This window comes from Mesoplodon mirus (assembly GCF_964341445.2).
Source record: "Mesoplodon mirus genome assembly, chromosome: 2".
Classification (NCBI taxonomy): domain Eukaryota; kingdom Metazoa; phylum Chordata; class Mammalia; order Artiodactyla; family Ziphiidae; genus Mesoplodon; species Mesoplodon mirus.
Window position 1 is genome coordinate 156407179 of NC_138977.1, and position 27563 is coordinate 156434741.

The window sequence follows — 27563 nt, forward strand, 5'->3', positions numbered from 1 at the left end:
CTACATCTGCCTGAAAGTCCTAGGCACATTTCAAGTCACAAATCAAATGCACCTCTCTCAATAAGACCTTCATAAATGCAATTCATCACCATTTGTCTTTCTTTCTCTACTCTTCCAAGACTTCAATTTTACCCCTATTAAAGCATTCACTGCCATCTCTGTTGTACTAATTGTTTCTATCTCCTCAACCAGACTGTAGCTTCTGCGAGAAAAATATGAGTTCTGCATCAAGTTTCATACTGAATGAAATTAACTTCATAAAGCCATGAGGCTCTTGAGTTTGGACAAGTACAGCATTTCCCACTGTTTCAGTCTGTTCTAGTTTAAATTTCTGCATTATAATCTGAGCCTAAACTAACCTCAATGTTAGAATCTGATAGTTGGCCAATGAAGAATAAGAAAACGATCTAAGTGTTCAGTTTTCTTTATTGCCTATATCTTGAAGCAGGTCCCACTATTAACATCACTTCCATTTAATAATGGAGGTGGTTAATAAAGTGCACTGACATAAACTGTTCATATGGGAGAGGGTTTCAAACTGGGGAGCATAATCCTCAAATTAGGAAGCAAGGGAAATTGCCTCACATAAAATGCCATCACACTCAGGAAGTATATTTCATAGGAAGGAAGTTATTAAAGAGCATAGGTGAGCTCAACTAACACCTACATTTATATTTGGAACCAATCAAGAAAAGTAAATAAACACAAATGAGAATTCTCTTAAATTGGAAGGTTCCAATATTCTAATAACTTAGAAAAAGACACTAGCTAAAAGCTCTGGAACCTTTTCATTCCTAAATAGATATTCAATTTTCCCCTTCTCTATAAATTTTCAAAGTTGGAGTAGATTTACATAATGGATATGTTTTCCAAAAGAACATTTTATGAGATAAATCCATTTCTTGTTTCTAAAGATAAAACTGCGTAAGCAAAGGAAAGAAAACCATGAATTCTAAGAGCTATAAAATGATAAAATGTTATTTTTAAAATGATAATGATGCATAATTAACAAAAAAGGAGCTCATTCTGAAAATAACAAGCCTTCTACCCTAACAAGGAAGTCAAATACCTAATACTTTAAACTTAGATATCTGACACGATTCAATTCACGATTATAATGGAGAAGAGGCAACTTGGATAATGAACATGGTAACAAGCTTAATACTGTTGTTGAAATGTTATTTTTAGTTACAAGATCTCTATGTACTTATTACTTCAAGTTAAGTCTCTGCACCCTACATTTATGGGTAGTAATTTTTTTAAAAACTATATAGATTTAAGATGTTTAAAACCTTGAAAAATAAGGCAGCATATTACACTAAAGTCCTCCTCCACCACCCACTCTCTCAACAAAAAAACCTCACTTCCAGGGCTTCCCTGGTGGCGCAGTGGTTAAGAATCCGCCTGCCAGTGCAGGTGACATGGGTTCAAGCCCTGGTCTGGGAAGATCCCACATGCCGTGGAGCAACTAAGCCCATGCGCCACAACTACTGAGCCTGCGCTCTAGACCCCACGAGCCACAACTATTTAGCCCGCGTGCCACAACTACTGAAGCCCGCGCGCCTAGAGCCCGTGCTCCGCAACAAGAGAAGCCACCACAATGAGAAGCCCGTGCACTGCAACAAAGAGTAGTCCCTGCTCGCCGCAACTAGAGAAAGCCTGTGCACAGCAACGAAGACCCAATGCAGCCAAAAATAAATAAATAAAATGAATAAATTAAAAAAAAAAAAAAAACTCACTTCCAGAAATGCATCTACTAACACCTGCTAGTTTAATTTTGGTTTATCATCACTACTGAAATGTTAGCAAAAGTTAAACATAAGTACCCATCCCTTTCAAATCACAAAAGTGTCAACTCTTCTCTAAATAGATCATACAACTATTCTATAGGTTTTAATGACCAGATCAGATGTACACTGCTTCCTCAATCATCTGATAGTACAAGAAACATCTGTTACCTTTTCCAGAGAAGAAATGTTTTTTTCCTTTTCATTTTTTCTGAAGCTCAAGGGCACCCAATCACTTTAAGCAGCAGAAACAGAATAGAATCCTTCTATGCTTATTTGAATCAATCAGCTGGAGGTCACAGCAGTAAAACTGACCAAGACCCAGGAGCACAGGTTGAAATTCAGCTACTAAGTTAAACCTACATCATCACTGCAATTGTCCTATGATCATTTTGCTGGATCTTATATCATTTTATTGTAAATAACTTTTCATGTTCTAAGATGCACCTTCTCTACACAGTGGCTTTACAGTTATTTCAACTATCTCCTATTAATTTTTTATGATAATAGAACTGTACTATTCTATTTAGTCTCCATTTTGAATCCCTGCCTAGCATTCAGGGAATTGTTAAATTATATTACAATTTTATTTTTTAACTTATTATCCTTTTCAACACTATTTAGAGTTAAGATGTTTTATCATTAAATGTATGTTATTAGTCCCTATGTATTATTTTACATAACATTGTTCCAGTGCTAAGAGTGTTTTAATCTCCTCTTAGTATAGATCCCAGAACTCTGACCTAACTTCCCCATTGAGCTACAGACCCACACACTAACTGCCTTCTGGAGAGATCTACTTAGATATCCCACAGATAGTTGAAACTCAACATGTACAAACCACAATTTTCTTTTTTTTTTTTTTTGCGGTACATGGGCCTCTCACTGTTGCAGCCTCTCCCATTGTGGAGCACAGGTTCTGGATGTGCAGGCTCAGTGGCCATGGCTCGCGGGCCTAGCCTCTCCGTGGCATGTGGGATCTTCCCGGACCAGGGCACGAACTCGTGTCCCCTGCATCGGCAGGCGGACTCTCAACCACTACGCCACCAGGGAAGCCCAAACCACAATTTTTTGATTTTGCTTCAACTGTGATCTCTTACCTTCTGCTGGAATCCTCAGAGTCCCCAAATAAAAACTGTGATGAGCATCCTTGACTTTTAATTTTCCTGTAATTTCTGTAGCCAATTAGATATCATGTTTTGCGAATAACAATTTATAAATCTCTCTCAAACTTATCCTTTTAACTCTATTCCTATGATAATACTGTGGTTTGGTTTCCCATTATTTGTCTTCTAGATATGAATTCAAAACACACCTTCATCAAACTGTGACCATGACTAATCTTAATCCATCTGAACCTCAGTTTCCTTATCTGTCAAATAAGAAATATTAGATTCTAATTACTGTTTTGTTTTGATTATGAAATGTAATAAGAAATATAGGTTAAGCACGTGGATAGTGTCTAGCTTATAATAAGTACTCATTAAAGCTGCATTTACAGTTATAAAATAAATAAGTCACAGGGATGTAATGTACAGCATAGGAAATACAGTCAATAATATTGCAATAACTTTTTATGGTGACAGGTGGTTACTAAACTAATCATGGTGATCAATTCATAATGTATATAAATGTTGAATCACTATGTTGTACACCTGAAACTAATAAAATATTGTGTCAACTATACTTAAATTTTAAAAATTAAAGAAACAAAAAATAAAAGAAACCAGAAAAGTGGGCATAAAAGCCATATTTGCAATAGATTTTATTGATTTACTAAGAAAAAAAAAAGACAGAACTTAAGAGTCTATGTTTGGAGGATCAGCCAAGATGACAGAGCAGAAAGACACTGAGCTCACCTCCTCTCAAGAGCAAAACAAAACCATAAATATCTTCAGAACAGTCATCTATGAAAAACACTGAAACCTACCAGAAATGATCTTCTACAACTAAAGTCATCAAGAAGGAACTACATTGAGACAGGTAGAAAGGCATGGATGCACAATATAATCAAGTCCCATAGGCTCAGGTGGGCAACCCACAAAATGGAGAATTATATTGCAGAAGTCCTCCCACAGGAGTGAGAGTTCTGAGCCCCACATCAGGCTTACCAGCTCAGGGGTCCTGCACCAGGAAGATGAGCCCCCAGGACACTTGGCTTTGAAGGCCAGTGAGGCTTACTTTTGGGAGTCCCAACAGACTGAGGGAAATATAGGCTTCACTCTTAAAGTGCGCACACAAAATCTCATGTGCACCGGGACCAAAGCAGTAATTTGACAGCAGTCTGGGCCAGACTAACCTGCTGGTCTTGGAGAGTCTCCTGGAGAGGCAGGGGTCAGCTGTGGCTTATCCTGGGGACACAGACACTGGCAGCAGCCATATTTGGGAGCTCATTCTACTGTATGAACACTGGTGATGGAGGCTGCCACCTTGGTTCATTAATGCCAAGACCTGGCCCCACCCAACAGCCTGTAGGCTCTAGTGCTGGGATGCTTCAGGCCAAACAATTAACTGGGTGGGGACATAGCCCCACCCATCAGAAGACAGGCTGCCTAAAGACATCCTGAGCCCACAGCCACCTCTAGACATACCTCTACATACAGCCCTGCCCACCAGAAGGCCAAGACCTAGCTCCACCCACCAGTGGGCAGGCACTAGCCCTGCTCTCCAGGAAGCCTGCATTAGCCTGTAGAACAGCCTCCCCCACCAGGGGGCAGACACCAGATGCAAGAAAACCACAATCTCTCAGTCTGCAACCCAGCCCACCAACAGCAGGACAGATTCTCACCTGGGATGAGCTGAGCCCCAGCCCTGCCCACTATCAGGCCAACACAAGCTTTGGGAAAACACGGACACCATACCAACTGTGTCAGGAACAGAGTTCCTGAGCTCTGGGATCCCCGGACCCTGTAACTAGACTCCAGAACCTGGCTCTGCCTGCAAGTAGTCCAGCACTAAGCCCAGGACCTGGCTTCACCCATCAGTAGGGGAACAACAGCCCCAGCATTTTCTGAACTCTGACTCCGCCAACCAGTGAGCAAGCACTAGCATCGAAGCTCCCTGGTGTTCTGCAGTCAGCAGCCTCCTGAACAGATCCCGCTAACCAACAGCCAGCCAGCCAGCAAAAGGCAGAGCCTAGCAACCAACCAGGCTAAGGGCCAACCAAGCCTACCAGACCACCCACATAGTCAGCCTGCTACAACAGAAGGACCCACACAGCCCTCTTAGAGGGAATCTCTACAGCATATAGCTTGGGTGAGGAAGAGGAGTGTGCTGCAGGGATCTGTAGGACTTCTTCTATAGAGGGCAACTTCTCCAAGGTTGATAAACATAACTAACCTAACACATACACAAAAATACCAATGGCAACTTAGACAAAATGAGGCAGCAGAGGAACATGTTCCAGATGAAGGAACAAGATAAAACCACAGAAGAACTAAGTGAAGTGGAGATAGGGAATCTACCCGAGAAAGAGTTCAGAGTAATGATTGTAAAGATGATCAACGAAATCAGGGAAAAGGATGGATGCACAGAACAGAAATCAGAATTTTTCAGCAAAGGGTTAGAAAATAAAAAGAACAACCAAGTAGAGATGAGGAATACAATAAATGAAATGAAAAATACACTAGAAGAAATCAATAGTAGACTAAATGATACAAAAGAATGGATCAGTGAGCTGGAAGACAGAGTAGTGGAAATCACTTCCACTGAAAAGAAAAAATAAAAAAGAATGAAAAGAAATGAGGACAGTTTAAGAGACTTCTGAGACAATGTCAAGTATACTAATATTCACATTATAGTGGTCCCAGAAGGAGAAGAGAGAGCAAAAGGGCCTGAGAACATATTTGAAAATGTAATAGCTGAAAAATGTCCTAACCTGGGAAAGGAAAGAGTCACCTAAGTCCAGGAAGCACAGAGAATTCCATACATGATGAACCCAAAGAGGAACACACCAAGACACACTGTAATTCCAATGACAAAAATTAAAGGTAAAGAGAGAATATTAAAATCAACAAGGGAAAAGCAACAAGTAACATATAAAGGAATTCCCATAAGACTATCTGCTATTTTTCAGCAAAAACTCAGCAGGCTAGAAGGGAGTGGCACGATATAGTCAAAGTGATAAAAGGGAAAACCTACAATCAAGAATACTCTACAGATCAAGGCTCTCCTTCAGATTTAATGGAGAGACCAAAAGCTTTATAGACAAGCAAAATCTAAAAGACTTCAGCACCACCAAACAAGCTGTACAACAAATGTTAAAGAAACTTCTCTAGAAGAAAAAATATAAGGCCATAACTAGGAAAATGAAAAAGCACACTGTTAAGGTAGGAAATCATCCACACACAAAGCTGGTAGGGAAGTTAAAAGACAAAAGTAGTTAAATCATTTATCACTACAATAAGCAGTTAAGGGATACACAAAACAGTGAGATGTAAAATATATCAAAAACAGTAATAGTGAGGGGGGAGAGTACAAATGCAGGGTTTTTAAAATGCATTTGAAACTAGGCGATGAGCAACTTAAAACAATCACACACACACACACAAACCATACAAAAACCTCATGGTAACCACAAACCAAAAATCTGTAATAGATATACACATAAAAAAGAAAATAACACTAAAGATAGTCATCAAATCACAAGAGAAGAAAAAAGAAGAGAAAAAAAGACCTATAAAACTAAATCCCAAACAACAAAATGGCAACAAGAACATATATATTGATAATTACCTTAAATATAAATGGACTAAATGCTCTACTCAAAAGACAGAGAGAGTGGCTGAATGGACACAGAAACAAGACCTGCATATATGCTGCCTACAAGAGACTCACCTCAGATGTAGAGACACACAGAATAAAAGTGAGGGGATGGAAAAGGTATTCCATGCAAACAGAAATCAAAAGAAAGCCAGAGTAGCAATACTTATATCAGACAAAAGAGACTTTAAAATAAAGACTTATACAAGAGACAAAATAGGACACTACATAATGATCAAGGGATCGACCCAATAAGAAGATATATAACAATTGTAAACATATATGAACCCAACATAGGAGCACCTCAACATAGAAGGCAAATATTTACGGACATAAAAGAAAAAATTGACAGGAATGCAATAACAGTAGGGGACTTTAACGCCCCACTTAGCATCAATGGACAGATCATCCAGCAAGTAGACTAACTGATATATATAGAGCATTCCATCTGAAAGCAGCAGAATATACATTCTTCTCAAGTGCATGTGGAACATTCTCCAGAATAAATCACATGCTAGGCCCAAAAACAAGCCTTGGTAAATTTAAGAAAATTGAAATCATATCAAGCATCTTTTCCAATGACAATGCTATGAGAATAGAAATCAACTACAAGAAATAAACTGTAAAAAACACAAACACAAGGAGGCTAAACAATATGCTACTAAACAACCAATGGATCACTGAAAAAAATCAAAGAGGAAATCAAAAAATTCCTAGAGACAAATAAAAATGAAAACACAAGAATCCAAAACCTTTGGGATACAGCAAAGGAAGTTTTAAGAGGCAAGTTTATAATGATACAAGCTTACTTGAGGAAGTAAGAAAAATTTCTAACAACCTAAACTTACACATAAAGGAACTAGAGAAAGAAGAACAAACAAAACCCAAAGTTAGCAGAAGGAAAGAAATCATAAAGATCAGAGCAGAAATAAATGAAATAGAGACTGAAAAAATCAAAAGCAAAGATGAATGAAACTAAAAGCTGGTTCTTTGAAAAGATAAACAAAATTGATAAACATTTAGCCAGACTCATCAAGAAAAAAAGGGAGACAGCCCAAATCAATAAAATCAGAAACAAAAAAGAAGTTACAATCGACACCACAGAAATACAAAGGATCATAGGAGATTACTATGAACAACTATTTGCCAATAAAATGGACAACCTAAAAGAAATGAACAAATTCTTAGAAAGGTACCATCTCCTACGACTGAATCAGGAAAAAATAGAAAATATGAACAGAACAATTACCAGTAATGAAATTGAATCAGTAATTTAAGAACTTCCAACAAACAAAAGTCCAGACCAGATGACTTCACAGGTGAATTCTACCAAACATTTAGAGAAGAGTTAACACCTACCTTTCTCAAACTGTTCCAAAAAATTGCAAAGGAAGGAATACTTCCAAACTCATTTTATGAGGCCAGCATCACCCTGATACCAAAGCCAGACAAATATATCACAAAAAAATGAAAATTACAGGCCAATATATCATTGATGAACAGAGTTGCAAAAATCCAAAACAAAATATTAGCAAACTGAATCCAACAATACATTAAAAGGATCATACACCCTGATCAACTGGAATTTATCCCAGGGATGCAAGAATGGTTCAATATCTGCAAATCAATCAATGTGATACACCACATTAACAAACTGAAGAATAAAAACCATACGATCACCTCAATAGGTGCAGGAAAAGCTTTTGACAGAATTCAGTATCCATTTATGATTAAAAACTCACCAGAAAGTGGGCACAGAGAGAATCAACCTCAACATAATAAAGGCCATACATGACAAACCCACAGATAACATCATTCTCAATGGTGAAAAGCTGAAAGCATTTCCTCTAAGATCAGGAACAAGACAAGGATATACACTCTCATCACTTTTAGTCAACATAGTTTTGGAAGTCTTTGCCAGAGCAATCAGAGAATCAAAGAAATAAAAAGAATCCAAACTGGAAAGGAAGAAGTAACACTGTCACTGTTTGCAGACAACATGACACTGTACATAGAAAACCCTGAAGACACTACCAGAAAACTACTAGCGCTCATCAATGTATTCAGTAAAGCCGCAGGATACAAAATCAATATACAGAAATCTGTTTCATTTCTATACACTGACAATGAACTATCAGAAAGAGAAATTAAGGAAACAATCCCATTTACTATAGCATCAAAAAGAAAAAAAAGATACCTAAGAATAAACCTACCTATGGAGGTAAAAGACCTGTACTCTGAAAACTATAATACACTGATGATAGAAATCAAAGATGACACCAACAAATGGAAAGATATACCATGTTCTTGGATTGGAAGAATTAATATTGTTAAAATGACCATACCACCCAAGGCAATCTACAGATTCAACACAATCCCTATCAAATTATCAATGGCATTTTTTCACAGAACTAGAATAAATAATTTTAAAATATATATGGAAACATAACAGACCGCAAAAGCCAAACCAATCTTGAGAAAGAAGAACAGAGCTGGAGGAATCACACTCCCTGACTTCAGATGATACTACAAAGCTACAGTAATCAAAACAGTATGGTGGGACTTCCCTGGTGGTGCAGTAGTTAAGACTCCGCACTCCCAACGCAGGGGGGCCAGTTTCGATCCCTGGTCAGGGAACTATATCCCACATGCATGCCACAACTAAGAGTTCGATGCCACAATTAAGGAGCCTACATGCCACAACAAAGGAGCTGGCGAGCTGCAACTAAGGAGCCTGTGAGCCGCAACTGAGAAGCCTGCCAGCCACAACTAAGACCTGGTGAAATGAAATGAAATGAAATAAATATTTAAAAAAAAACAAAAAACTGTATGGTACTGGCACAAAAACATACACATCGATCAATGCAACAGAATAGAGAGCCCAGAATGAAACCCATGCACTTATGGTCTATTAATCTGTGAAAAAGGAGGGAAGAATATACAGTGGAGAAAAGACAGTTTCTTCAATAAGTGGTGCTGTGAAACTGGACAGCTACATGTAAAAGAATGAAATTAGAACATTCTCTAACACCATATACAAAAATAAACTCAAAAAGGATTAAAGATGTAAATGCAAGACCGGACACTATAAAACTCTTAGAGGAAAACATAGGCAGAACACTCTTTGACATAAATTGCAGCAATATTTTTTTGGATTTATCTCCTAAAGCAAAGGAAACAAAAGCAAAAATAAACAAGTGGAACCCAATTAAACTAATTAAAAGCCAACCTACTGAATGGAGGAAGATATTTGCAAATGATATGACTAATAAGTGGTTAATATCCAACATATATAACCAGCTCATACAACAACATCAAAAAAAAAAAAAACCCAATTAAAAAAGAACTGAGTAGACATTTTTCCAAAGAGGAAATGCAGATGGCCGACAGGCACATGCAAAGATGCTCACATCACTAATCATCAGGGAAATGCAAATCAAAACCACAATGAGATATCACCTCACAGCTATCAGAATAGTTATCATCAAAAAGAACACAAATAACAAATGTTGGTGAGGATGTGGAGAAAAGGGAACTCTCCTAAACTGTTGCTGGGAATTCAAATTGGTGGAGCCACTTTTGAGAACAATATGGAGATTTCCCAAAAAACCCAAAACAGTGCTACCATATAACCCAGCAATTCCACTCCTCAGGTATATTTCTGAAAAAAACAGGAACACTAATTCATTATAGCAGCATTATTTACAGTCACAAGGTATGGAAGCAACCTAAGTGTTCATCTATAGATGAATGGATAAAGAAGATGAATGGATATATATATATATATATATATATATATATCTCACATATATGTGTATGCATATATATATATGCGCATACACATTGGACTACTACTCAGCCATAAAAAATAATGAAATTTTGCCATTTGCAGCAACATGGACGGACTTGAAGGGCATTATGCTAAGTGAAATAAGTCAGATAGAAGAGAAAGACAAATACTGTATGATATAACTTGTATGTGGAATCTAAAAATATATATATATAAAATAATCTATTGCATAAAACAAAAAAGAAGCAGATTCACAGATACAGAGAACTAGTGGCCACCCATGGGGAGAAGGAAGGGGGAGGGTCAATATAGGAGTAGAGGATTAAAAAAAGTTATTATGGGATTATATGAAATCATGTGTGTGAAACTTCTGAAAATTGTAAAGCAATATAGATTTTAAAAATCTTTCATTCAATGAAATAAGTTTAAAAAATTAATTTTTTATAAAAGAGTCAAGCATCTAGTAAAGCACTGAACAGGACGTAGTCCCTATAGCTTGCAGTACAGAGGAGACAGGCAAGAAATTCGATAATTTCAATATAGTTTTTCAAGTGCTTCAATAGGCATGGGCACATAGGAATATATAGGCAGGACATCTGACCAGGTCTTCAAAAATCTTGAAGGTTGATGGTTAAGATACAAACTGAGGAATTAGTAGGAATTAAAAGAGAGGGAAGAACTTTCAGGAGGTAGAAATGGCATGTGGCAACCAGTGAATGAGAAAGAAATTTATTTGTACATCTTCAAATTTAGGAGAGTTGAAGCCCAGGGGTCATAAGAAGGAGTGGCAAAACTATTATTGTTGATATGACTACATACTTGGAAAACCCAGAAGAATAAAGGAAGACGTTTAGACAATACAAGTATAAAATAAGATAAATACTTTAAAAATACATGCGTACACGTGTACACACACACCCATACACATACACACATGGTTTCCCTGTATTCTTCAAACAATTAGATAATATAAAAGTAAAATATCCCATTTATAATACAAAAAAATGTAGAATTACTAAAGAAATCCAACGACTATACAAAAAATGGATTTATAATAATGAATTCTTATCTACCTGAGGATATTTAAGACACCTTAAAAGACTGAATGAGATTCTATGCTCATGAAAGGGGAACCTCAGTGTTATGAACATGACAACTCTGTCTACATTCAACTTTAAATTTGATGTATAATAATCAAAATCCAATGAGCATTTTGTATATTTGATTTAATGCTGGAAAAATGTTTCTAGAATGCTTGTGAAGAAATAACTTTGGATAAGAATAGCCAGGGAATTTCTGAAAAAGTTAAGAAGAAATATTTGCCTAGCCAACTATGAAAACTACTTTAAAGACAGAGCAATAAATAGAATAAATTTTCAAGAAACCAAATATATTGTATTTCTATATTACTTATATATAATTTTTGTTTATAGTAAATTTGGACTGTAAAATCAGTAGGAAATATTTAGTATATAATGTGGATACTTCTATGTAGTTTGAAAAATTAAACTAAAATAAAATTATATTCTACCTCACATCTTAAATAAAAGTAATTCCAGAAGGAAGAAAGCATACATGCATTTCTTTTTATATATGGGTGGGATAGGTACTTCTAAGAATGGCACCAAAGACAGAAAGCATAAAAAAAAGATTGATAAATTTGACTGCATAGAAACCTTCTTAAAAAAAAGAAAGGCAAACAAAGTAAGGTTGTGCCTTTTGCCACCAGTTCTGGTGAAGTATATTTGTGACTATTTTCTTGCACTGCACAGAGCACTTGGTAAGGATATCTGGCATGCCTTAACACTAAAGGAAATCATGTCCTTCAGTTCTGGAAATTTTTCTTGAATTATGTCTTCAATTATGTTCTTCTCTTCCATTTCTTCTGTCCTTCCTTCTTGAATTCCTATGATTTTAATGTTGGATTCTCTGCATTAGCCCTCAAATCTTCTTTACTTTCTTATTTTCTATCCAGTTACCTTTTTCCTCTACTTTCCTGGGAAGTACCTCAATTTTGTCTTCCATCTCTTCTCATGAATTTTACAATTTTACCATTATATTTATAATTTCCATGAAAATTTCTTTGTTTTTTAACTACTGTTTGTTGTTTTTCAGCATCTTATTATTATTTAACATATGCAATATACTCACTTTCTACCTTCATTGTGTGTTTCCTCCAAGTTACTTTTGCTTTAGCCTCTGTTTCCTTAAATATCTGATGTTCCTTTGTTATTTATTCATATTTATATATGGGACCTGAAAAAGCTATATGCATGAAAGTGACTCATCAGCTGTTGGCTGTAAAATAACCTGCTGGGTCATTTCAATAAGAAAACACTGACATCTTTATAGCTCAGATCATTTCTATTGTGCTGTTCAGAATCCCAGAGGACACACCATAAATCTGCTTCCTAGAATGAATAAGCCTGCTACCTAGCATTCTGTGAAAAAGATACAGGAAGAAGACTGGGGAATCTCAATATTTATAACAAACTTTCACTTAAACCCTCTTTTCACTACTGTCCACTCCCAGCTGGGACTAGGTTCCCCAACAAAAAGAATAAACCTCTGGTTTTCTCTGGGGAGAAGCAGTCTCTTTGTTGCACAAAGTAGAGGAGGAAATCAGAGGGTCTAACTCATTCTTAATCTGACTTTCAAATAATTCACCATATTTACCTCCACGTCAAAGGTAACTGGTACTGCCACTCTCTGAGTCTTTGGGATTCTGTAGTGTAAGCTGGGATGCTTTGGGCTTTCTCCATAGCCATCTTAAGATTTAACTTTCTCAAGTCTAAATCAGTTACCACTCATGCATCTGCCTTTTAACTTCCAAAATATTTTTTCCTAATTATTCTAATTTTTGCAATTTTTCAGCACTTAATATTTTAGGGTCTCAAAGATAAGTAGAGCCAAATGAAAACTTAATGAGTGGTCCAACATACCATCTTAAACAGGCAGACCTAATGGTGAACACTTGAAAGACTGAATTTAGTACTATATGATTAGTCATGTGGTTCAGAGCAAAATGAATCAACCAACAGAGATAAATTGTCCAGCCACAAAGGGCAAAGGACAAGTCAGGAATATAGAAAGCTTTCCTTCATTATGTAACAATGAAAGGATTATATTATTGCTAAATAGATGCCTAACTCCATACAGAAATCCTATTACCAGAGACAGAAAAGCTAAGAATTCTATTAACTGACTATTCTTAGGGGCCATGTTTATAAAATTGACCAATTAGATTCATTACGAAAGATTAGAAGAATGGCAAAAAAAAATTACTTAACTATTCAAATAATATGGTAGATGATTATTAGAAAATGCTGCAGATCAGTCCTTCTCAAAATTTAATGTGCATATGAATCACATGAGGATCTTTTTAAAATGCCAATTCTCATTCAGTACATCTTAGTAGGGACCCGACGACATTTTTAAACTAGTTCTTGGGTAATTCTGATGCTACTAGTCTACAGGCCACACTCTGAGTAGCAACATGGACACTGGATTTTTAAAAGCCCCTTAGATGATTCTAACATGAAAAAAGTTGGAAAGTCGTTAGTCTAATTCGTCTAATTCATTTCCTTCAAATTGGCATTATTAATAAAGCAGGGTGTAACTTCATCAAACTAACTTTGTTATAGGTAAGTTGAGTCATTTAAAAAAGCAAAATTCTTCTACAACTATTCTTATTCCTCTCTGACTTCCTCTCTTTAAAAAAATCATTAATTCAGACAGAAAACAGTTATTGAGTGCCCATTCAATGTTAGGTACCACCCTCAGAGAAACAAAGAAAAATAAGACTTATCAATTGAAAAGATAAGCAAGCAAGTAAATTGCCATAGAAGTCCTATATTCAACAAAGTACTACTAAATTGCAGAGGTACCCCTGATTTCGTCAGGAAAGAAAGGCTTACTCTAAAGAAATAATACCCTAAGAAAATCATGCAGAAATTCACACTGACTCCTTATCTCATTCAATCCTGCTCATTCCTTCCACCCAGGGCACATTCCTCCTGACGTGCTACCCCTCCCTATAGGGTTGAGCTGAGCAATACATCTTTCTGCTACATACCATGTACACCATCCTCTGAACAAAAGCAACTTGTGTGGTTCCTAAAGAAGGTACAGACATTAGCTGAAAAAATAACTGCTATCATATAATACATTTTACTATGCTTTAAGCCAAGCAGAGGTGAGATTAGTCACATTACCTACACTTCTTCAAACAACTCTTTAAAGCTATTAAAGACAATACTGGCCTGTAATTTTCTTTCTTTTTATTTTTGTGGTATCTCTGTCTGGTTTTGGTATCAGGGTGATGGTGGCCTTGTAGAATGAGATTGGGAGTGTTCCTCCCACTGCAATTTTTTGGAAGAGTTTGAGAAGGATAGGTGTTAGCTCTTTCCTAATGTTTGACAGAATTCGCCTGTGAAGCCATCTGGTCCTGGACTTTTGCTTGTTGGAAGATTTTTAATCACAGTTTCAATTTCATCACTTGTAATTGGTCTGTTCATATTTCCTATTTCTTCCTGATTCAGTCTTGGAAGGTTGTACCTTTCTAAGAATTGGTCCATTTCTTCCAGGTTGTCCATTTTATTGGCATACAGTTGCTTGTAGTAGTCTCTTATGATCCTTTGTATTTCTGCAGTTAGTTGTAACTTCTGCTTTTTCATTTCTAATTGTATATGATACAGATGAACTTATTTGCAAAGCAGAAATAGAGACACAGATGTAGAGAACAAACATATGGATACCAAGGGGGAAATGGGGGGGGGTGAATTGGGAGATTGGGATTGATATATACACTATATACACTATTATGTATAAAACAGATAACTAATGAGAACCTACTGTATACCACAGGCAACTCTACTCAATGCTCTGTGGTGACCAAAATGGGAAGGAAATCTAAAAAAGAGGATATATATATATATATATATATATATATATATATATATATATATATATGTATAACTGATTCACTCTGCTGTACAGCAGAAACTAACACAACATTGTAAAGCAACTATACTCCAATAAAAATTAATAAACAAAAAAGAAATAAGAGAAATGAAAAACTAAGAGGGCATACCTAAAAACCACTGTAATAGCTTTTTCTGATTATAAAGGTGATATATATTTACAGTAGAAAATCTGGAAAATAAAATTGACCCACTAGGTCATCAAAAAAAAAAATTACTGAGCTGGGTTGTGGGCACCAAGTGGTGAGCAAGATAAACATTACACCTTCATCAGTGTCAGGGATCTCAAGGGTCCCTTCGTCTAACATTCTGTGAATGGGTGAGCTATCCTGTTGTTCAAAAGGAGCACCTGAATTTCTGAAAATTGAACACCTGGAGAAATCTACCTGGCAGACCTAATATAAGTTGACTCAAGTTTGTCTGTGGCACTGTCTCTAATGTCTTTTAATAAACATCTCCACATTAAAAAAAAAAAAAGACAATATACAAAAAGAAACATATAACTACCTAGTAGGGGTGTGGTCCATTCTGGGATACCCGATCACCTGGTATCATCCTGATACTTGATTCAAGGATGGAGGAAGAAAGATTCTAGGGCCAGTGCATGTTGGTAATAGGTACTACTTTCTGTATTACCCCTTTTAGAGAACAGCTTTGATCTCCTTTTGATTTTAGATTACTCAGAGTAGAGGAAGATACAGAATCAGTTCTGTAGACAGCATTACATAAGAGCCCACTAAAATAATAACCATGGGATATGCACATCAATCCATCCTTCTTGTCCAGATCTGAGAGTATGGGTTGGCCAGAATACCAAGATTTGTGCATACCACTCCATTCACTGGGAAAAAATATGAAATTACCAAGAATCATGCTGAAATTCAAAGGGAAAACAAACATTTCGGTGAAAATGTTTCCCTGTAAGAAATTCAAGAGTATTTTAGAAAATGCCCTGAACTATGCAAAAAATTTTCTTCATTTGAAAAAGAATACATGTCTCTTGTGTGTATACACTATAGGGTACAGAGTAAAATAGAATTTTTTAATTCCCTATTAATCATATTATCCAGATATACCATACCCTTTCTCCATCACACTCTGCTATTTTGTTCTTTGTCTTTAATTCCTCTTTGCTGTTTTCTCTTTTATGTAATATGAAAACTATTACTTTTATTTTTTTGATTTTAGCATAAGCAGGATTTTTGAACAAACGTGTTATTGTTTTTCCTCTAACTTTTGTAACCATTTTTTATTGTGGTAAAATATATAACATAAAATTCATCATTTTAACCATTTTTATGTGCACAACTCTGCAGCATTAAGTACATTCGCATTCTGTGCAACCATCACCACCGTTTGTCTCTAGAGCCTTTTCATCAACCCCAACTGAAATTTTGTATCCAGTAAACACTAAGTCCCACTTTTCCCTTCCCTCCAGCCTCTGTAAACCATCATTTTACTTTTTATCTCTATGAATTTGACCACTCTAGGAACTCCATATAAATGGAATCATATAGCATTTGTCTTTTTGTGGCTGGTTTATTTTACTTAGCATAATGTCCTCAAGGTTCATACGTGTTGCAACGTGTGTGAAAACTTCCTTTCTTTTTAAGGATGATTATTATTTCATTGTATGTATATACCACACTATGTTTATCCATTCATCTATTGACGGCACTCGGGCTGCTTCCACCTACTGCGTACTGTGAATAATGCTGTTATGAACACGGGTGTACAAATATCTGTTTTTGAGTCCCTGCTTTCACTTCTTTAGGGTATGTACCCAGAAGCAGAATTTCAGGATATGGCACTTCTATGTTTAAGTTTTTGAGGAACCATCATACTGTTTTCCACAGCTGCTATACAATTTTACATTCCCACCAGTAATACACAAGTGTTCCAATTTCTCCAAACTCTCACCAAAACTTATTTCCTGGTTTTTTTGATAACAGTCATTCTAATAGGTATGAAGTAGTATCTCATCGTGATTTTGACTTGCACATCCCCAATGAATTGGTGATGTTAAGCACCTATTCATGTTCATATTGGCCATCTGTATATCTTCATTGTAAATTGTCTATCCAAATTCTTTACTCATTTTTTAATCCAGTTGTTTGTTTCTATTGCTGTTAAGTTATAGTTCTTTATATATTCTGGATATTAATCCCATATCAGATATATGACTAGCAAATATTTTCTCCCATTTTGTGGGTTGCCTTTTCACTATGTTGACTGTGCCCTTTGATGCACAGAAGTTTTTTGTTTCAATGAAGTCCAACTTACCTATTTTTTTCTTTTGTTGCCTGTGTTTCTGGTGTCACATCTAAGAAATGATTGTCAAACCCAGTGCCAAGAAGCTTTTGCCCTATGTTTTCTTCCAAGAGTTTTACAGTTTACCTCATGTTTAGGTCTTTGATCATTTTGAGTTAATTTACATCTATATATTTATATTTACTTATATTTATATTTATACTATGTAATATTTATTTATGCACCTATTTTATATCAAGCCACATAAAATAACAATTCTTAAATGTGGAAATTGTACAGGGGTCCCATCTGTGATTACAAATGCATTAAATTTTTAAATTAATATGAAATTAAATTTTAAAATAAGTAACCACTAGGAAATTTTTAAAGACTCTTACATAACTCTTGCATCAATGAGAAAATGGCAAAAAATATGATCATTTTATAATATAAAACACAAAGAAATAGAAAGCCTGAGTAGAATTATAATAAGGACAGAAGCTAAAGTTTTTTCAGAGAACTTTGTTCATAACATGTATGCACCTCAAAAGTTTTACAAATGAGTTCTCAAATTCTCAAGGAACAGATAAGTCTCATATATAAAATGTTTGAAAAATAGTTATTATTATTATGATGCCAAAAACTAGAAAATATTTTTTTAAATGAAGCAAGCCAATCTCACTGAATGAATGCAAGTGTTAAATTCTAAATAACAGTTCAGCAAATTGAATCCAGCAGTCTCTCATAAAATAATATAATATGTAGCCAATTTTATTTCAGAAATACAAGATGTACTGTATCCCTCATTCTCAGCAGTTGATCTTGTCTCTTACTTCACTCAGAAGACAAAGCTCACGTAGTGTAAAACTATGAACTTTTCTCTTTTAATATTCAGCATCTTTGCAACGCTAACCCTCCATCTGGCCTTTTAATTCCATTAGTACTTTTCCCATCATGTTATTCCCACTTCAATTTCCCACATCATCAGTGAGTCCTCTCCACTGACTCATTCCTTTACTTCTGCATCAGCAAGCTATGAGCAATAATTCTTCTCTTCACAGAATTAGTTTTCTACTCCACTCCCTTACCATATACTTATTCTGTAACCATCTGCAACTTATATTCTGTTGCACCTTTCTCCCACTTCCCTCAACATCTCCATCGACTTACTTGTACAAACAAGTAAATTTTTCTCATATTCTGCAGTCACTGACTGATCTACAAAATTAATGCTGTTGACCACCCTCCTTTGCCTGTAGTGACTCACTCTTTCTTAAGTTTCCTTCTACCTCTCAGAATGCTTTTCTCATGCTTCTTTGCAAGTTCCTCTTCTCCAGTCATCCATATGAATGTGTCTGTCACTGGTCCTCTTCTCACTCATTCCTCTTTTCCTAATGGACTGATTCATTCTTTTAACGTCAAAAAACACTACCATATTATGTTGCTATATTATTAAATAAGTTATGGAAGAAAGTACCAAGAAAATGGCCTGAGGACAAAGCAATTTCCATACATCTGTCTACTCCATTCCTCTTATTCTTATACAATTCTTCCTTTTCTTTCTACTTTCGTTTTTCAAGTCCTTTTCTATTTTGACTCCAAGATCCAAATTTTCAGTTTTAGCTAATACTAAAATTTTCTTAGTTAACTGGAGTGGATTCTTAGAAAAACAATTAAGTATTCAAGGCTCTTGCTACAGCTACACTAGTAGCTACATTTACTCATTACCTTCCCCTTGAACTTTTCCAATCAAATCCCTGCTGATCCATTGATGTTTAAACTTCTATGATATTACACAGTCTGCCAAGCCTGCCCCTTCTTGTGGAAACTTAATGGAAAAAAAAACTTCCAAATAATCTCCTACATTAGAATGAACAGTTAATTAGACAATCTATAAACTACCAAGGTAGGTTATGTGATTTTGACAGCATCCACAGGTCATGTTCTAGAATTAAGATAAAATATAACTACCAAATGAATATATAAAATTATACACAAAATCCTGAACACGATTATATATTTAATCTGAAAATTACACTAGCTTTTCCCAGTATCCCATGGATTGGTAAACAAATTTTATTATGGGGAATTTTTTTCTTTCTTGCAAAAAAAAAAAAAAACCTGATAATCTTTATTTATGAAAAATTGCACCCTTATGGGCCAACACGTTATTTTACTGAACACTTTGAAAAGCCTTAAAATAATGTGGGAAAAACAGTTTTTCTTCTCTTCAAGTATATGACCGATATAATACTGGATAAAGACCAAAATGATTCTAAAGAAAATGAAGTTTAAGTTATCAGACTCCTTGAGTTGAGAACAAGGGGATGACTTACCTTTGAATCCATTTGCCTAGAGGTCAAAAATCCAAACCCTGACACCTGCCCCACTGCAGGCTATATTTATGCAGTGTCTATTCATGCAGTCTATTCATCTAGACTGCAAGCTGACATTCCAGCCAAAACTTGGAAAACTGTACGCCCAACAGATGTGTAGTATGTTTTGCCCACTAGTCCTAGAAAAATTGTTTCCCATAACGCATTTTGTATACTGTGGCAATTTCAGTGCCAGAATTGGTGGTGGCTCATTAAAATCTGTGGAAAAATCTAAAAAGTATATATTAGCCCAGCAGGCCTTTCCCTGGAATGAGTATCTCAGAATAAGCACATAAATTTGGTTTGTGGTTGCTCAAATTCCTATTCTTATACCAAATACACTGTCTCCATAGAACCAGATAAAATAACCCCTATGGAATTTAAATGGTTCAAACAAGTGGCGGTGCCAGTACTACACAGAACACGAAACTTTTCTCCACATTGACAAATGTTATTAATAATGTTATAGTTAACAAAAGAATGAAAACAACAACTACTAACTAGTTTTGACACTTGGCATCCCAGATGGTCATTCCTACTATCCTCCACCTATTTTGGAAGTTGCTAAACGTTTGCCAATTGAAACTTTTAGAAAATATAACCATTTTATTAAGTAAGATACACTAGAAATAGGTGAGATTGCAGAGAAAGCCATTTTCCTAAACTCTCATATCTGCCTGATGTCGAAGACCTGACAATTGTGCCCTCCACATTAGGTCCTTGTTTCCATTTGCTCTGCTGACATTCTAAAGAAGACCCTTACTGACTTGTTTACAGAATATTGCACTAATTCTGTTTTTTCTTTTCATTCTTTCTCCCACCAATCTCTATCTCAATCAATACTGTCACTGGAGTCATTTTACTACATGTTTATTTGGTAACATCACTTCCTTGCAAAATACTTAGTGGCTGTCTGCTGCCCAAGAATAAAGTTTAAATTCTTTAATCTAACCTTCGGTCCTCCAAAGTAAACCTCTAAAGTTTCATTATTTCTAGAACTTATTTACTCACTTTTAAAAATAGGCTTTCAGGTGAACAAATGCACCCCTTTTTCTTTTTCTCTTTTCATTAACTTAAAAAGTTTTCCCTTTCTTCTCTACCTAACTAAGGCCTATCTTTTAAGAATCAGCTTAAATCCATTTACCTAAATAAAACTTTCTCTAGAGTATAGTGATGTTTCCCTCAGCTGAAATACAGCAATTATAGGCTGTATAATTTATTGAGTATTTTTCATGGTGTCTTAACTCTATTTTTCTCTTGAAATGTTATTTAAATTTTGAATTAGTATTTCACTTTTAAGAGTTTTTGTGTGTGGTGATTTTCCCAGCTAGATTGCAAGGAATTTGAGGGCAGGGTTTTATGCTTCTTGTGTTCCCTCTAGCAATGAGCACATATAAAATCTGTGCCCCCAGCAACTGCTAACTTAGTTGAAAATAAAATTTACCATCCCCCTAGTTCAGAAGATTAGTTAAGAGCTAAAGATACACACACACACACTCTTCTAGACACATACAAATCTAAAAGCATATGCATCACAGATTATTTTTATCATGTAAAATTTCAAGCATATACAAAACTATACGATGGGATAATGAATCCCCAATAACTTGTTGTCCAGCTTCAACAATTATCAATGTACAGCCGGTCTTACATCTCTTTCCTTCCTTCATTGTTTAAAACCAAATCCCCGGCATAATATCAATATCAGAAATATTTCTCAAACACATTGCCGATAAGATACATAATCAAGTACTAAGTCAGTTACTGGACTGGCTTTTATCAGAGTCAAGTAGGAAAGTTGCATGAAGGTAAACCAAATCACCATTTGATAGGCCAAACAGTGGTAGACACAGCTACATAGACTACTTCCTAGTTCTCAAAGAAGCTGTCCAGACACTCCAGCTGCCTTCTCTATAGGATAAACATCTATATAGCCACTTCTATGAATGGATGAACAATTGACTTCCTCTTGAATTACAGTTCATTTACTTAAATGTATCTATGTCCCAGAAGTTAAAATATCATTATTTTAAAAGATGATTATTTTTAAAACCTTTCAACTTTCTTCATTCTCATTTCTCTATTCTGCAAAATGCATTATGAAGGTTCTCTAAATAGCAGTGATTTATACCAGTCATGCTAGTAGGCAGGAACTCAGGCTCAGGAGCTGGTCAAATGCAATTAGCTTGAGAATGTCAGACCTAAGATTTGCTAAAGTATTATATCAACAACAAGGAAAGCTGCACAGAGATTTGTAGTAATGAAATCCATAGACATGATTGCATTTCTTGTGCTGTTTTGAGATGTCTGTACCAAGAAGTGTACATTATCAAGTATAAATTCAAGATACAAATCAGAATTTATGGACTACAGATATGAAAAGTGGTTTTAAAAAAAATTTAGGGCAAGACAATGAATTCTGAGATCTTGTAGAAAAGATGGCTATATAAAGAAGGAAAGAAAATACTAAATTAGGTGACAAATCAAAGCAGGTGACCATGCATTTTTGATGTTTAAATAATTTTTTTATTCTTTTTGTCAAGTCTCAGAATATTCCCTATTTGCCATCAATATCTGACTTTCAGTTAGTCAAATTTCCCAAGTTTTTATGTGCATCTCTGTGTACAACCCTTTTATTATCAAAATAATACCACTGCAAGGAAAAAATATTCCAAGATCCAATAGACTGACCAAGTGATTTTTTTATTTGTTTAAATGCCATGGTGGTAAGGAGTATACAACGGAGTTCCGGCAACCACATTCAAATTCTAGCTCTGCCACTAAATTGTGTGGCCTTGGAAAAGTCATTTAAACTTCCTGAGTCTCAATTTCCATTTCCATTAAATGATCCTCAAACTTGTCTGGGGAGCAGGGCCTTTGGAGGTTGTAGGACTCTTGCATGTTATCAAGAATATATATACAGTATACTAGATATTATACTTATTTCCATTACATATACTTAGAACAGTTTTACCTCTGGAGGGGGGAAGACTTTGCTATATAAATGCAGGTCTTGACATCCTAAAAGTATTAAAAAACATTTTTTTAAGAAATTATAATTCTAAAAGTTTCCTCTGTCCATTCAGAATTTGGGCATTCATTTTGTTACAGCTCAAAAACAAGAGCAATAAGTGACTTTCCTACAACTTAATGATTTTCCTTGTATCATAAAGCTAGCAAGTGGCAGAGTAAGGATTAAAATCCAGGCTGTGGGGATCTAAGGCACCTTGACCTACTCCTTACGAGTCTCTGAACTAGATGGTCCCTTTTAGCATTAAAATTTCAAGAACCCATTAATAGTTATTCCTAGAAATATTTACTGATAGTGTGCCAAGCATGGTACTAGGAGAGGTAGGAATACAAAGAAGAATCTGATGCCTTTCCTACCAGCTAGGGAGGTGACAGTATGGGAAGTGGAAAACAGTGTACAGAGTGAGAGCAACAAGGAGCTCTAATGTTCCAGATGGCTGAGGTGCTCTCCTATGGGGCACTGAGGAAGGCATGATTAATGGGTGGATGCGTGCTAGAAAAGATGACTCTTTGGAGAATGCAAGCAATTCCCAGCTGCTAGATTAGAGTGGGATTAGAGAACAGAAACAGGCTTTGCGAGGGGGTAGGGGCGGCAATAAATGAGTTCAGTTTTGGAAATGTCGCTGGAGGCAACCACACATGAAACTATGGGACTTGGGATCAGAGACTCAAGCTACACCTGGGTACAGATTAAGTGGTCAATACAGTATTTTAGATGGTGGTTGAAATAAAGAGACATCATTCACTGAGGTGTTGTGGACACGGAAAAAGGGAAGTGGTCTAAGGCAGAACCCCTGGAAGATAAGCACTTAAGAAATGGGCTTTAGAAAATACACCACAAGATCAAGACAGAGAAGAGAGAAAAGGTGACCCAGGAGAGAGCCATGGATGCCAAGGGAGAAGAGTTCGTCACAAAGAAGGTAGTAACAGGGCTCCCCTGGTGGCACAGTGGTTGAGAGTCCACCTGCCGATGCAGGGGACGCAGGTTCGTGCCCTGGTCCGGGAAGATCCCACATGCCACGGAGCAGCTGGGCCCGTGAGCCGTGGCCTGAGCCTGTGCCTCCAGAGCCTGTGCTCTGCAACGCGAGAGGCCACAACAGTGAGAGGCCCGCGTACCAAAAAAAAAAAAAAAAAAAAAAGGTAGTAACAAAGGTTAGATGCCACAAAGAAGTCAAATAAACTGAGAGATAAAAAAATTATAATTTGGTAATCCGGGGTTTTGCTAGAGGACTCATCACCCAGCTTCATCAATTATCAACGCATGCCAATCTTACTTCTTCTCCCTTTCCTCCCCTACCTGTATTATTCAGATGCAGATTTCAGATTTCAACATCAAAAATGTTTTTAGTATACATTATCAATCAGATACTTACTTTGTTACTGCATATTCAGAGGACATGTGTGAGGCATCCTGATGGTAGGAGATACAACACAAGTGGGAAAGCAAGGCACTAGCTTCTCTAAGAGCAGACTCTCCTTATGAGGAAAGGCAAGAGGCAGGAGAGAGAAGGCAGAACAAGGGGAGGATGTGGAGTCAGAGCAACAGGAGACTGGGACTTGTTTTGCCCTCTTGACAATTTTAACCTAGGAAATACAAGAGCTTGCTGATGAATCACTGGAAAGAGCTGGGGGGATGGGGAGGGGGAGAGACTGAAAATAAAGAGATGGACTGATGCTGGGTCTACAAGAGACTAAAAGGTGCCAGCTCAAAAGCAGTTGTGGGACTGGGTATGAGAAGAAAAAGGAACTCCATTCTTCTGCAACTGGAGAAAAGGAAGTGATAGTAAAGGCTAATGTCACTTTATCTGTTCTTTGGAAGACCAGAATGAAGAAATCCATCATTGATACACTCGATTTTCAACAGGAGAAAGAATAAATCAACATTTTAAGAGAGAGAAGAATAGGGCTTGAAAGAGTTGCTATGGGGAAATGGACTAAGACCCTGCACAGAGGCAAGTAAAGGAGTCGTTCACTTGGGGCGGCTGAGGGCCCAGCTGACGGTGGGCACAGTGAACACTAATATGATTATTTCACTGCAGGCACCTAAGCACAACTGCAGTTCTCTCTGGCCTAGTCTATATAACATGCTACTCGCTAAGACTAAACTGCTGTAGCAGGCTGGCTGGCTGTCAAGCAGGAAACAGTTTTCTCACCAGAGAAATCTCTGTTCTCAAAGTTATTTCTTTCTTGCCTATATACTACTCCCGGTTTGGGGAGGTTGAGATTCTCCCTGGTATTTCAGGACTGGATGAGCTATGGAGCAACAGTGACCAAGAGGGGCCCATGCTAATGTTTTGCTCGAGTGTTTTAAAACTTGAGAAATTAAACATAAAAATCTGGATTTTCCTTTTTTGTTATAAAAGTCCAGAGAGCACTTGGTTTGTGTAAAGAATGGGCTGCAGGAGAATTAGGACCGGTTCACATTTCCTTGTTCACCACAAGCCTCACTACACCTTTCCTTGTAATGTTGATGCACATGTTTATACTTTCCTCTGCTAGAGAAGAATATTTACTAAGAATAATATTAACCTAATGTTAGGATTTCACCTATACTACAAAATACACACAAGCCCATAGAAATAATCTTTAAAAGAATTTTAGGTCATTTATTGATGAGCAGGTGAAGGCAATTTTGGAGCTGAAACGCCGTTCTGAGCTCCTCCTCCACTTATTAATGAAACCATCCATCCCTGTTCAGCAGGTGAGTCCAAGAATATTATGAAGTTGTGAGTTGTGCTTGATGGGAGAAATCTCACCTGGACTATTGCAATAGCCTCTCAACCAAGCTCCTTGCTCAAACCCTCCTCTTAAGATCTTTCCTCCACACCGCAATATTACTCACATATGTTGTTTTACAGATGTGGAAAGCACAGCCCAAAGAAGTCAAATAACTTACCTAATTCTGCTGGATCGGAGACCAGAATGGAGGCCCTCCTATTTCTTCCAGTACTCTTCAGGTTCCATCTTGTCTTTTTAAATGCTGCTTAATTCCTGAAAACAGAAAATGTGATTTTTTTTTTTTTTGCTAAACTTGTTTATAAAAATTAAGTGCTCCTTGCATTCCACTGTATAGGAATTAAACCTCTGCAGCTGTATCCCCACACCCAAACATATACACGCACCATCTCATTCGGTAGTGAACACACAATCATAGTTTCCTTCCCATGAGACACATTATGCATGAATATAGGGTAATTAGTCTTTAAAAAGATATTTCTACTTCACGAACAGCAGAGCTAAATTAAGCACAAACTTAAAAATGTTTTGAAACAAAATAGTCTTCCACCAACATTTCTTATGTCTTTCAGATACTGTTGCAATTAGGTTACTTAGCAAATCTGTATCTTATTTGGAAAAAGTGTTTACTGGCACTGTGTAAACTTAGCCAAAACCAGTTCTAAAAACGTTTTATTCCTCTCATCTTCTGGAATCTAACACATTTCACAATGGCCCATAGATATGTGCATTCTAATTTTAAAGTATAATGGAACTGGCAAGATGAAAGCCTTGTATTAAACAACTATTCATTAACAACAGCTATACTCTACTTTGGATTACTAGGGAATGAACTGCATGATATTCCACTGTAAATAAATTCTGAGTGGCATTTATGAAAGTATAAGAATGTGATATTTAAAATAAATAAGTAATAGGATTCTAATTTAGATTGTATGATAAAAATTTACTGTAATTTCCTGAAAGTTTTGCTGATAACCATATCAGTCAAGTAAGATATAATAATCTAGAAAGCAGTAAATATAGTCACCTTCTGACTGAGACAATGCAGGACAGGAGTCTGTTATTTATTTAATAAGTAAACACTCAACTGCACCTACTCTGTGCCAATGTTCAAAAGCTTTACAAATATTCTATAATTGAATCCTCACAACCACCAGTGAGGGGTATGCACTATTATTACCCTCATTTTACAGATGAGGAGACCAAGCTGTAGAGACTAAATAGCCCACCCCACCATATACCTGACAAGTACCTCTCTCAGGTCAGCAAATAATATCATATTTGACTCTCTGAACATATTCAGGTGACACAGGGGAAAAACAATTTTTGAATGAGAAAATAGGGCAAAGAGAAGAGAAGCAGATTTGTAAATAGGAGACTCAAATGAAGACAGTAGCAAAATGCAGGGCTATAAAAAATAGGGATGATGTTCTGAATAAAGACCTGAAGCTGGAAGTGAACTTAAGAGTTAGTTCAGCCTCTCAGTTTTCAGATCAGATATTGTGGCCAAGAAAGATTAAGTGTTATGTTCAAACTTCCACAACTGATTAACATCAGAGCTGGAGCACTCTCCAACTCTGACAGACACTCTCACTAGCACCATCTCTGAGCCAGGTCTGCACTGAGAACTTAGGGTAAAATCTAAACTAAGGATCCTCACCTATCAGCAAGTCACCATTAAGAGAAAGAGACCAACTGACACACAATAATAACTGTAGTGTGAGGTGAGTACTAGTAGACCTCTGGACAAAGAGAAAGGATTAACAGTACTTGGGAAAGACAGGGAATATTCTAGAGGATGATTAATTGACTGATAAGGAAAAATGTAAAGGACAAGAAAGATTTTGCC